Source organism: Triticum dicoccoides, chromosome 6A, assembly GCF_002162155.2.
Source record: "Triticum dicoccoides isolate Atlit2015 ecotype Zavitan chromosome 6A, WEW_v2.0, whole genome shotgun sequence".
NCBI lineage: Eukaryota > Viridiplantae > Streptophyta > Magnoliopsida > Poales > Poaceae > Triticum > Triticum dicoccoides.
In genome coordinates, this window is record NC_041390.1 from 30,079,960 (window position 1) to 30,092,711 (window position 12,752).

The following is a 12,752-nucleotide window of genomic DNA, read 5'->3' on the forward strand; positions in this document are numbered from 1 at the left end:
GTTGAAAGAGTGCTTTGCTAAACCATCCGCTATCAAGTTTGCCTCTCTACTACAATAATCAAAACTGATAGAAGCATAATCCATTGACATGAGGGAGCATTCTGCTATGATTGGGACGCCCACTCCTATGCAGGCATTAGGATCAGATATGGCCTCCAGCGCAGTCAAACTATCAGACTCAATGATAAGCTTCATACAACCCAGTTTCGCTGCTAGGTACATACCACATCGAATAGCAAATAATTTAGCTGAATCTGCACTAGACACATGCGGTAGGACATGACTTGCTGCCCCCAGAAATTTGCCGTGGTCATCTCGTGCAACAGCTCCGCAAGCTCCTGTGAAGTTATCCTCATGAAATGATGCATCGACATTGATTTTTACAACTCCCGCACTTGGCTTCTTCCATACATGATCAATCCTACGTATAGGCTGGTTTGGTGAATGAGCATGAACAAAATTTGTGGCAAGTACTTGAATAGAAATAGCTGTTTGATCCGGTGTCTGTACTGTCTCCCCTCTTGTGCGTTGCCTTCTTTGTCACCAAATAACCACATGGCCACCAAAATAAATTCAGCTGTTGGTATGGTATGTGTCACTGTGCGCAGCCGAATCAATATATCTAGGGTGATATAGCTGGATCGGTCCTGCCGAACAGCTTGTTCAATCACCTCCGGTAGTCCTAGAGCAGTCCACACTTCAGATGCACGGATACACGTAAATAGACAGTGCTAGATATCCTCTAGACCAGTTTTGCACAATGGGCATTGCGGGATCAAGGGTACATGTCTGCCTGCGAGAACACCGTAACATGGTAATACCCCCTTTAATACTTTCCAGCCAAAATGTTTGATCTTCTCTGGAAGGCGAAGTTGCCATAATTCTTTCCAAACCGCATTCAACTGAGCACTCCCTGGGCTATTCAAGCTTGCGTAATGACGTCCGAACTGATGATCAAACTCCACATGGTATGCCGAACGAACTGAGAAAGTTTCAAATCTCGTAATGCCACGCCACAAAATCTTCCATAGTTTCAACATGGAGGGGGATTTGAAGTATTCTGTGCACATCCACCGGTGAGAACACACTATGCAATAGTGCCTCATCCCACTGTCCCGTGTGGGGGTCGATTATATCTTCCATCTTTGTTAACATAATTCCTCCTCTAGGGGTAATAAGTTTCCTGGTTTCGCTAGAAGGGATCCAAGGGTCCTCCCAAATGTTAATCTGGGAACCAGTGCCCACTCGCCAGATGCAACCCCTTTTGAAAGTTTGTATCCCAGCAACAATACTTTGCCAAGTAAAAGATGAGCCTTTTTTTGGACCAGCTTTGAGAATATCGCCATTAGGATAATATTTTGCACTCAGAACATGTGCACACAAAGAGTCAGGATTTTGGAGAAGTCGCCAACACTGCTTTGCTAACATAGCAAGGTTAAAACTGTGAAGGTCTCTAAACCACATGCCTCCCTTCTTCTTCGGGACACACATTTTCCACCATGCAAACCAATGCATTTTCCTTTTCTCCTCTCCATCGCCCCACCAGAAATCCGAGATTTCATCAGTGATTGATTTACATATCCCTTTCAGAAACTTAAGCACAGACATAGCATAGGATGGAATTGCCTGCACCACAGATTTCAGGAGAATCTCTTTACCCTGCATTGATAAAATCTTTTCTTTCCATCCCTTCAGTCTCTGGCACACTCTGTCAACTAGATGCTGAAAACAGTCACTACGGTCAACCCCAACCATAGTTGGTAAACCCAGATACTACATAAATTGAAAGAGTTGGTTAGTGGGGGTAGGCAATATTGAGTCAACCAGTGTTCGATTCTCAACATATGCGCTTTACTTTTTTCTTTCGAAAATGAACAAACCAGGACGATGTACGAAGTGTGCGTCCATTATGTCGAACTACTTTGAAAACTAAATCTCAACCGTCGATTTTGTGTTAGAACTATAAAAGCCACCGTCCTTTATTATTAGGTAAAGATATTTCCATATACACTCGGTGACCATCTCCACGCCGTCGTCATTGAAGACTATCACCTTCATGGTGTAGGGGGTCAGTAACTTGAACGTCACCATGTACTCATCATAATATGGTGAATGGCGGCGAAGGTTGCCCAATCCTGATCAAGGGTGACCCTGCCGTCAACTACCTCACGTGACCCTCCATGTGCATCCGGTGTGTGTCTTCAGCTTGAACTCGGTAGGGATGGTGGGGAAGTGCTTTCTGAACTCTAGAGGCATTGGCAGACTCTCCCGCTTTGGACAAGGATAATCTTGTAGAAGTTGCTTGGTCCTCACTCCTCATGGTAGTGCTCGTAGTTCCTCCACTTGGCGCTTGGGTGTTCCCGCATCGGCACCGCGACAAATGGTGGCGTGACCTCTTTGCCCTTCTTCAATGGTGGCACGACCTCCTTGCCCTTGTTGATCTGCATTGTGAACAACACGCAGTTCAAAAGTTCGCATTCATTCCTATCGGCCTAACCCTCCTATATTTACCCACACTACTTACTCAGCACCGCACTTAAACCCTCCCTATTTCACCACATCTCCTCTTCCACCTCTCTGTTTCACCACCTCTCCCTCGCCATGAACTCCAACTCCAACCCCCAACCATTTCCCCTGGGGCATTGGATGGAGGGCCTTCTTCCTCGGGTGCTCCCTCGGTCACCGCGCAAAGTTTGAGAACACCGTGTAAGTGTGCTCGAACTTCAGTAGCATCGTAGACATGCACAAAGAGGCCGACACTGTGATTAAGAAGGCTACATCAGACAATTTGAAGACACTGATTCCTGACCGAGCCAATGGTGCAATGTCGGTGGACATCATGCGCTGGGCCATGAATCAGGCAGACTCCGGCGATTCTGGTCAGAGGGCAAGATGGGCCAAGTGCAGGGAGTACAAGGGTGCCTCAGTATGCCGCAGCATATTGGACTAGGACGTTCGTTTCACCGGAGGACGACAACGACGCGATGCAAATGGTGGCCAGGGCGCCGATGGTAGGCGACCGTGCAAGACCCATCGTTCTCGACGAAGATGATAAGGATGAAGATGATGAGGAAGAAAAGAATATGCCTACGCCCCCCGCCGCTCGACGCGACTCCAGGGTCGCCGCGTCTAGACAAGAAAGTTTGTGCCCCAATCCCCACCCCCGATGTAGACGAAAAATGACTAGTAGCCGTCGGTACAACATCCATGGATTCAAGTGTTCATCGGCAGTGTCTCCCCTAATCTAATCCCCCGCCCACCATGTGCTCAATCCCCTCCCTAACTCTCCAATCGTTTGCGCAAATAAAATCTAGCCCGAGTCGAAAGCAATAAATCTAGAGACAGGGCAAAGTCTTACCGTCATGGCCAATGCGCTCAGCTAGAGTTCTGTAGCCGCTCAGGTGGCGGCCGCCGTCTTGGATCGTCCAACAGTCGCTCCGGTGGTCGCCGCTGCCGGGGTGAGTAGGAAGAGGGGAGAGAGCAGTGAGAAAAGAGGTGATGATAATTTTCTTCGGGAAACAACGCGACGTCTTGAGATCCCAGCCACGCGTGCAACCGTTAACGTCCATATGCCTAGAGTTGCGCCGTCCGGGTCTGGCTTTAAAAAAATGATAGATAAAAGCGTTCCTCTGAATGTAGGTCCAGAGATGCTTTACATTCTATGCGGACCAATTTTTAGATGCGACCCGAGTAACAAAAATCCCAAAACTGCCCGTCGCGGGTCTGCCTTGCCTAATGCAGGCTACTAAAAGCATCCTCGGTGGCGGCAGTAAGCAGCCCACGAAAAAATCGAAGGTGATCAAGCGGCCAGAAACGACCACAAGCAAAGATCCAATGGCCAGAAACGTAAATAGGCTGAGAAGGCTGAAAGTTGCACGGTTATAATGTCCGTTTGTTTTTTTCTTTTAGAAAAGACAACGGTGTTCGCTAAAAAAACGGTGTTTTGGCGATAAAAAAAATCCTGCTCATTTCACCGCATCTGCTGGAAGTGCCGCCGCCTCCCACCCCGCCGCCGCGCTCTCCTGGTCCCCCACCTGCTGCGGCGCCAGCGCCGCCGTCCCGAATGTCGACCCCGCCGCGTTCCAGGGGGTGGCTGTTCGCGCTCCGGTCGGGCGACGGCGGCGCGGGGAAGTGGAAGCGCCATGGCGCGTGGCGGGGCAGGCACTTCCCCTCGGAGGACCTCACCGTGCTTCTATCAGGGACAGGTACACACTGCTCCTTTCCGTGTTTCTCGCAATCGCAGGACAAGAGCAATCTTGGTTGTGAGATTAGCTTGTTGCGTTTAGGATCCGGACAGCTGCGTACATGTTTTCCCTTTTCCTCGGCTGGGTGGGTTAACTGTAGATCCATAAAATTGATTTCAATTTGCTTGGTTTCTCTGTGGTGCAAGTATGTAAAATAGAGGGTATTCTACGAATCACAAACATCATTGTGCGGTACTCTTGGTTTTGGTTTGCAAGATTTGTGCCTGGCTTGAGCTCATTCATGTGTAAGTAACTGCAATTGAACTACAGTACTGTAGTAGTTAGTTTAGCTCTCTTTGGGTAATTGGGAATGATTTTGTAGTAAATGTTGTTGTCATACTGCATAGTTAAACCTTTAAACTGTAGTGTTGAAGGATATACCTACCCTGATTTTTCCTAGCAAAATGTGCCTAGGGCTGGCGACGCTGTCGAATTCCCTGGCATTCCTCTCTCTGATACAGAGACTGCCAAGGAGTTGAAGGAGGATCGACTGGTCGGAGGAATTGCCCCATTAGCGTGGTGCCACCAGTCCTGGATGGAGTCAGAACCGCTTGGAACCAGCATCTGTGAGTTGCGAATCGAACTAAATTGCTCGAGAGAAGAAGCACTGCATGAGGACGCGGGGAATTGTCTCAGACATCTGGCAGCAAAGTGGGCAGTGCGGCTTGTGTTGAAGACTGCGGTCCAGCACATGTTGTGCAGCGCCAGCCAAGTAAAGAACTTGGCCTATAGATGAGCAAAAGATAACCAAAGGTGCCGCCTGTCGCACCCACAAACTCCGATTGTCCCATGAAGGTTTGGTATTTGGTTCCTCCTTTGACTCTTGGCATTGCATATTCTTTATTTTCGTGGTCACTTGAAAAGTATATCCTTTCGTACCTAGAAAGAGCATTTTTCCTGCACATTCTTCAAATGTTATGTATTTATTTTTAGGCTAATGGCTGTGTTGTGTGTCATTTCTCTTGGCTTCTACATGTAGTGAGGATTGTGGCAAGTGCTTGCCCAAGCATACCTCATAACTTATGCATGTATGCTTGCTTTTCCTCTTGGTGAAAAGATGTGCAAATATTGTTTCCACGTTTTTTAAAAGAATATTGTTAATTTCCTTCATTATTAGTCGACGTATCTCCTGTGTGCTTCTCCATAAAAATTTATGCATGTACGTATATCATTGTAACATAGCAATTTGTGTTAAGTGACATGGGATGTGTCTTGCTCATATACATTTTTTATATAAAAAAACAATGTTCATTGCTCAGTCTTGATTGTTCTATTCTATCATTATTTTTCATGTTCTAATGCTTGACATCTGTCAATTATCAGTTGGTTTAAGATAAATTCCTAAACGAGATTTGCCTTGGTTTCTACAGAGGAGAACCAGTTGACCCTCAGCTTGGCTTGGTTGGACTGAATTTTGTCCTCAAAAGTATGGCCTCTTACATTGGAAGGGAATTTGGATTGAAGCTACAAATGTATGCACCCACCACGTTGTCATCTACCATGCTCCATTTTCGTCAGGCCTCTACCCAATACATTCCAAGTAAGCTTCAGATCAGGCAATGGAATACTGGAACATGTTGCTTGCTTCTCTTCAAATCTCTCTCCTCCACTCTCCATCTCCCGTATCCTCCTCCCCTCCTCAGGCCTCTAGCCAAAACTTTCTAAGTAAGCTTCATATTAGGCAATGGAATACTGGGACTTGTTTCTCTTTTTCGGCACTTGCTGACTTTCTTTTCTTTTGCTTCTCATACCCTTCGTGGGTGCTCTCTGTAACTGGCCTTCCCTTCTAATCAATGAGTTTGGCAGAGCAACTGCCAACATTCGAAAAAATAAATACTCGGGCTTGCTGCTTGTTTCTCTTCATCTCTCTTTCCCTCATCCCTCCCTCTCTCTCACTCCCCCCACGCGTCTTTCTCTCTCTCTCTCCCTCCCTCTCCCTCTCGCTCTCTCTCCCTCTCTCTCCCTCCCCCTCCCTCCCTCTCCCTCTCCCTCTCTCTCCCTCCTCTCCTTCCTTGCCCTTCCAGTCAAGTCCACAATCTCCTTTTGATGCTATCTTGATTGATTCCAGCAGTACGGTTCAGTGTTACGTAGTTGCTCTTGTGAAGTGCTTGTGTGTCGGTAAGTACAATCACACCCTTGTATGTAATCTCTTTATGTTTTGGATGAAAAGCCCCAACCCATTGTGTTCCAATGAAACCCAAATATCATCCTTGAAAGTTCAGGTTTAAGCATGAAGCTGCTTCTGCTTGGTTGCAAAAGGACTAATCAGAGCGAGCGTTTTCACTTGTCTTGTTGCTACATTTGATACTGCTATATATCGCGTCATGTTCATTTGGTTGATGTTAGCATTAATGGACTACTTACTGCTCATGAGCCCATCCACTTGTTGAATCTACATTAGGCTCCAGAATGCTGATGAATGCTGATTTGTCCTTTCCGCTCCCTTGTAATTTTCCCATATTCTTCACGTCATCCTTGATAGAGGAAAGTGCTATCTAGTATCATTGGCGGCTGATGCTTCTCAAGGCGATGAATTCTTGTAATGTGTAGTCGTACTGGTGTCAGATTTGACAAATCTGGGCTTAATTTTGTGCTGATCGCACTAGTTGTAGCGACCCAGTGCAGTGCCTTTTCATGTTGATTCCAAAGATAGGATGCATGTAGATCTGTTATGTGGAAACTACAAGGATACGACTGTATTACTTATGTACCGTATTTGGCAACATGTGATGTGAGAGTAATCCTATTTAGTTGTTTTTGCTCCGGTTTGTAAGAGTAAATTTTTTGTGTGTACCTGCCACAGTTTGTACATTCTTTATTGTCATACGTAGGAACTTGTAATTTGGACATTGATGAATCTTGACTTTTCTCTGATTAATTAGCTTTGCTGATCGTAAATTTGTGAACTCGGTAAAAGACTAAAGTGAAATATGTTGCGTATGCTGTCTTGCAGCCAGGATTCATGTAACTGGAAAACTAGAAGTCTAGAACACTTCAGCTTTACTTGGGAAGTTCCTCTCCCACGATCATCTTCTGTTCTGGTAGGTTTAATGAAAGGGCCACCTTCTTCCTGTTTAGTCTTTCATACATTACTTGCACTTGCCAGGATATGCGATCTGCATATGCTTTCCTGAACTGAATTCAATTTGCATTCATCGTGTACAATATCTGAAATTCCTCACACAATCTTTTTTTGTTTGACTGGTTTCTCCCACAATCTTTTATTCTGGTGGATATCTGAAGTTAAGATATGTATGACACTTTAGCTTTTCAGTTGCATGAACGGTGTGCACTTGAAGAATATCTATTGTGTACAATCAAACATTTTAAGTCTAGGGTGTGGATCTTGATTGAGCTATGACGTCTTATATATTTAGACAACTTATTTTACATATGGAAATGCCCAAGTTTGGTGCATAGCGTTTAGCTGAAGCTTATTTATTTGAGTGGTCAGTAGTCAGTCTGCAGGTCGACTTATTTTAATTATGCTAATGCTTCTCCACTATGCAGTGACTAGTTTGAAATAATATAACTCAATTGGATAGGTTATGTGTGTTAATGAAATTATGGTGATTTCCCATGAAAATAAATAAATGAATTATGGTGATGTGGAAACAGCAATCTCCTCTCTGCCACTTTGTTTATGACATCTTAATAATTTGGTAGAGGAGAATGCTGTCTGTAATGTACACCGTACCAGTGAAAGATAGCGGTGAATACCAGCTCCATGGAATCATTTTGTATGCTTAACTTTAATGATTGTTTTTTTTCTTTCTGATTTTGCAACATTCAGACATGGGGAAGTTGTCGGCGAGTGCTGGAGGGGTGCTTGGCCCGGCGCCTGCGGCAGCTTCCGATTGGGACTTCAGCGTGCATCATTTGACAAATCTGGACGTTCTTATCATCTGCTGCTCGATCGTCCTGGTTCCTATAGCTCTTCTGCTCCTTTGGCGAGCCCGGCGGTGTTGAACGGCATGGTGGACCATGCGGGCTTTAGGGACGGCGAGATACCCGCCCAGAGGAGACGGCGAGGAGGCTCCGGTCGACTTCAACAGCAGGTGCCCTATTTGTATTGTTGATTTCGTGCAGGATGACGAGCTAGTCGTTCTCCGTTGCCAGCATCTGTACCACGCCCCCTGCTTACGCAAGCAGCTCCAGGAGGGCTACAAGCTGTGCGGCCTGTGCAGGGGGAGTGTGGCGTAGGCCTGTGCCGCTGTGCACCTGTAGCTATATCTGATCGTTTGATTTGTGCCGTATGTTTGAGATTTCATGCCTTGTTTGGAGTTGGTTATATTCTGTGTAGATGCTTTGAGACGGCAAAGCACTTTATATTATGTTTGCTTTATTTGCTCGTGTTTTCGTTGATAAAATAGGCAGAGCTTTTTCCTCGTGTGAAAAGCAAAGCAGTTACTAAGGGACTTGTGTTGCATATCCTATATGGTAGTACTTTGCCTTGCGTATGGTTCATCTTGGCATGTAATTTCCCTGTGGAACTCTGTCGAGGAGGAGGAACAAAGGGATGTTTGGTGGAACTGTGGCACATGCTGGATACTGGATAGATGGAACAAGGGTGTTGGTGATTTACGCGCTCGATACTGGATAGGTGGAGTTGTGCAAGATGCAATGCAGTTTGGTGTTTGAAACTCTGCATATTTCCTACATAGTACGTACTAACTTGTGACCACAAAATGCGATCTTTCAAGCCATTTGACAAGCAAGAACCCAAAATCCAAAACAAGTCAAATGTCAAGTTGCAGTAGCTTGTGCAAGTCGACATGGCGGAGCTTCATCTAGTCTAGGTGGTGCATTAGGAGTTGCATGTTGGGCAGGTGGAGCATCAGGAGCTGCTTCTCCACTTGCTTCTCCAGGGAAGCGTATGTTACTCTGCAAGTGATGGAGAATGCATCAGGAAATCAGCAAGTTGTAAGATGTGAAAATGAAGGGGAAAATTACCTTGTGCTTGCTCTTTCTTATCTCCAGATCAGACCTCCAACAGTGTGTTGTGGCCTTGCCTATGAAAGTTAGAGCGTTTTATGGTTGGTTATCCTTGCTTTCCCACTAGGTTCATCTTTTTCATCAACTCCTTTTCTCCTTATTTTCCACCCTCAACGTAAGTAGGGGTTATTTTCCAATAAACTTTAGCCAGTCCCTCTCTCCTAACATGAAACCTAGACAAGATCTTGCTCCCAATTTTATCTCTCGCATCTAAAATCAACTTGCTAAAGAACTTCGCATAAGTTATTCACCACTAACCAGTCTTGTAGTTTTTATCCATAATGCCTACAATAAAGGATAGAGATTGACACCACAAAATTGTCCCTTCTTTTGCCAAAAACTGCAAATGCTAGAGGATAGAGATTGTTCTTGTCATCCCTTCCTGAAGATGCCAAGCCTTGAGCTCATGTGGTTCACTTCGCAAAGTAATCGTTGATTTTTTTTTTAAAGTATAACCGTCGACTTCAATAGGTGTCCTACAACCTTCCAGAAATCCTTCTTCCTGAGCATTGAGCATGTAGAATCATCCATGGAACCTAGGATTACCAGTTGGTGCTACTTGTATAACTTTTGCACAACACTTCTGCTTCTAGGATTGGTCTCAAACAATGTCTCTGCAGGAAGTTACTTATCCTCACATATTACTCCTCGTGATATAACAGCTTTGCCCCTTGCAATGTACTCTCTCCGTAAATAGTGATCTAAATGCTCTTATATTTCTTTACATAGGGAGTAGTGTTAATATCAACCGACTGATCTCTCTGGCGTGTAAGCCGCGTCGTTTGCCTAACACGTGTCCTTGTGGACTCGACCTCTCTTTTCTTTTCTGTGGTTCGTCTTCCTCAGGTGCGACCTGCCCTCTCCTATCTCTCACCCCTTCCTCCGGCGAGCTCAGCCACCCCTCCTCCTGCTGAAGCTCCCCGCCCCTCCACAACATCCTTTGGTTCTCCCTCATATAAGACGTTTTGGTGCTCGTGGTGCTTCAACCCCCCTCGCCACGAGCCCCCGCGAGCTCTCCGGTTCCTGCTGCTCTGAACTCTTCGTTAGATGTTGCCGGTGCTGCAATGCAGCAGTCGTCGGCACTGCAAGCCGGATGGGGGCGGGATCACCGGTGCTGCGATGCAGCGCTCCTCGCCGGCAGCCGACGCTATAATGCAACACTGGTTGGCCACCGGTGAAGCTATGTTCAGGCAATGCAACAAAGAAGCTGCTCCACACCGGCAGCTCCGTTGTGTTGCAGCAGGGCGGCTCCGTTGCAAACGCTGCTGGCCCGTTGCCACACCCCGCCGAAGTCTCAATGCAGCAGGCGTCTCCAATGAAGTGGGTGGCTGCAGACAATGTTGCCATGACCGGCGGCGTTCCTGCGTTACTAACAGCTGGTGAATTGCAGACGCGCTGCCATGATTCGACGGCAAGATTCCGTTGCAGCAGGTGGTCTCCCTGCAATCGTCGCCTCCACGACTCGGTAGCAAAGACTGCGTTGCAGCAGGTGGCTGTCTATGCCATTGACATTCTCGGTGACTATGACCGGTGCTTCAACGAGTGTCCACCGGCGCTGCAAGGAGTGGTTTCAGGCAAGCTGGGGACAGGCGAGCGGAGACGACGGTGTGCCAGGGAGATGAGGAACTGCCAAGGACAAGGATGCGGGAGAGACGCGCGGGATTGGTTATGGTCAAGCGGTGGGGGAAGTTGAGTTGACTTATCTATCGGTTATGGGACAGGTGATCGGACGGCCGGCTGATTTCTCCAGGAAATCAATCGGTTGATTTGTAGCAGCCACCTCCTCCCACCCCTCCTCACGCCGCTGTCGCCGGCTGGCGTGGTCGGGCGTTGCCCGCGCAGCGCCGTGGCGAGGCCGGCGGTGGCGGCCCTCTTCCACTTCCCCTCGCGGTTCCCCGGCTTGGGCGGCGGTTTCCGGCGATGGTGCACCTCGGCGGGCGGTGCTCCGGTGTAGATCGGACGCAGATGCGGCGGCGGCGCGGCCCTTTGGCGGTGGTGGCGGCTGGCGGCGTGGGTCAGCCGGCGGAGCCCTGCAGGCCCAGATCTGGTCCCTTTTGGGTCCGATCTGGGTCAGGGTGGGTTGGTCTGGCCTTCGGCGGGTCTCCTCCGACTGGGCTATCGGGATGCGGTCATTGGGATCGGCGGCTCCGCGCTGCGTCGGCTGCAGCGTGGCTGCAGGAGCTTAACGGGCCCGTTCTGGGCCCGGCTGGGCAGGGGGTCCGGCGTGCTCCCGCGCTTGCGTCCGGTCTGCTACTGCTTGTGCCAGTGGAGGTTGTCCCCTCCCACGTGGCTGTGGTGCTCCCGGTCCCTATCGGCGGTGGTCTCGTTTGGTTCGGCCGGCCTCGCAGTGTCTACGATGGAGAGACGGCGGTGGTGTCCTTGTGATTGTGGTGGCGCAGGGTGGTGGGCGGTTGGCGTGGTGGAGCCGCTGGTTGGTCCTGGGTTGTGGGTATGAGGGGTAGGGCGAAATCCCTCTCGGGTCCGCCCGACACCGACGCGGTGACGCCTGCGGGCGCCATCAACCTTCTTGAAGGGCGTCGGGAGTACCTCTCCCCCGCTTCCCTCCGTGTACCGGGAGAAATCCTAGGATTCGTCCGGGCAGCAGTGTCGTCATCGCCGCAGTCCTTCTTGAAGGTGTTGCTTGGTTCGCGGCGACTCGATGGCATTGGAGCGTGGTGGATGTCTCCGGTGGGCGCAACGGTTGCGGGATGCTTCAGCTTTCGTTCATCCGGTGCTGCTGGCATTTCTTTCTCTTGCTTTTCTCTTATTTTTCTTTTGGGCATGGTTGTGCTGTTTGCCCCAGCATCGAACTTCTGGTTGTTTCGGATGGTTGCTATATTAATATAGCGGGCCGCAAGCCTATTTCGGTAAGTGCATGTCATATCTGAATTCTGAAGCTGCTCTTGGTACAACTACTTTGGTTCAGACAATACAGTTGGTGGTGCAGTTACAGAAACAAACACTGTTATTCCCCGTGGACTCCGGAAGTACTCACTCTTTCCTTGACAAAGTCCTGAGTTCTGTGTTGCAAGGGGTGGAGCAAGTTAAGAAAATTACCGTCAAAGTGGCCAGAGGAGCTACTTTAACTTCTCAATGTCAGTGAACAAATGTAAGTGGCAGCGAGCTGGACAGCTGGAGCTGAGTTTCACTGTGACTTCATCTTTTTCGCGTCTCGGAGTGTACGATGGAATTCTAGGTTTAAGCTAGTTATGTGAGCATAGTCCAATGCAAGTGGACTCGTCTCAGAAATGGATGGCATTTCATCATCATGGACAAGTTGTTACTTACAAGGTTTACTACCTGAAGAGCGAGCTTACACAGTGGTACGCACCACAACGTGGTTGCGGCTTGTTTCTTTCCTCACGGCTAAAAGTGTACGCACCCCATTGGCTTTTTCTTTTGACAATACACCCCATTGGCTTGTTGGTTATGGTTCATGGCAGACTGGATCTGCCTCCGCGTCACCTGGCCTGATAACTCGTACAAAGAGGAGGCAAAGGCTGCACCCCCGAG

General features: G+C 48.2%; 1 long non-coding RNA gene across 3 annotated transcripts; it reads left to right on the forward strand.

Annotated features, from left to right (window-relative positions):
* Positions 1 to 3,959: 3,959 nt before the first annotated feature.
* On the forward strand, positions 3,960 to 8,589 carry LOC119314253. 3 transcript variants are annotated; one of them, XR_005152250.1, is made up of 5 exons: positions 3,960 to 4,205; positions 4,645 to 5,039; positions 5,615 to 6,362; positions 7,198 to 7,285; positions 8,038 to 8,589. It is a non-coding gene; the product is annotated as an uncharacterized LOC119314253 (long non-coding RNA). The 3 variants fall into 3 exon arrangements; XR_005152248.1 differs by having other exon boundaries at positions 4,659 to 5,039; XR_005152249.1 differs by having other exon boundaries at positions 4,659 to 5,039; positions 5,615 to 5,784.
* The last annotated feature ends 4,163 nt before the right edge of the window (positions 8,590 to 12,752 follow it).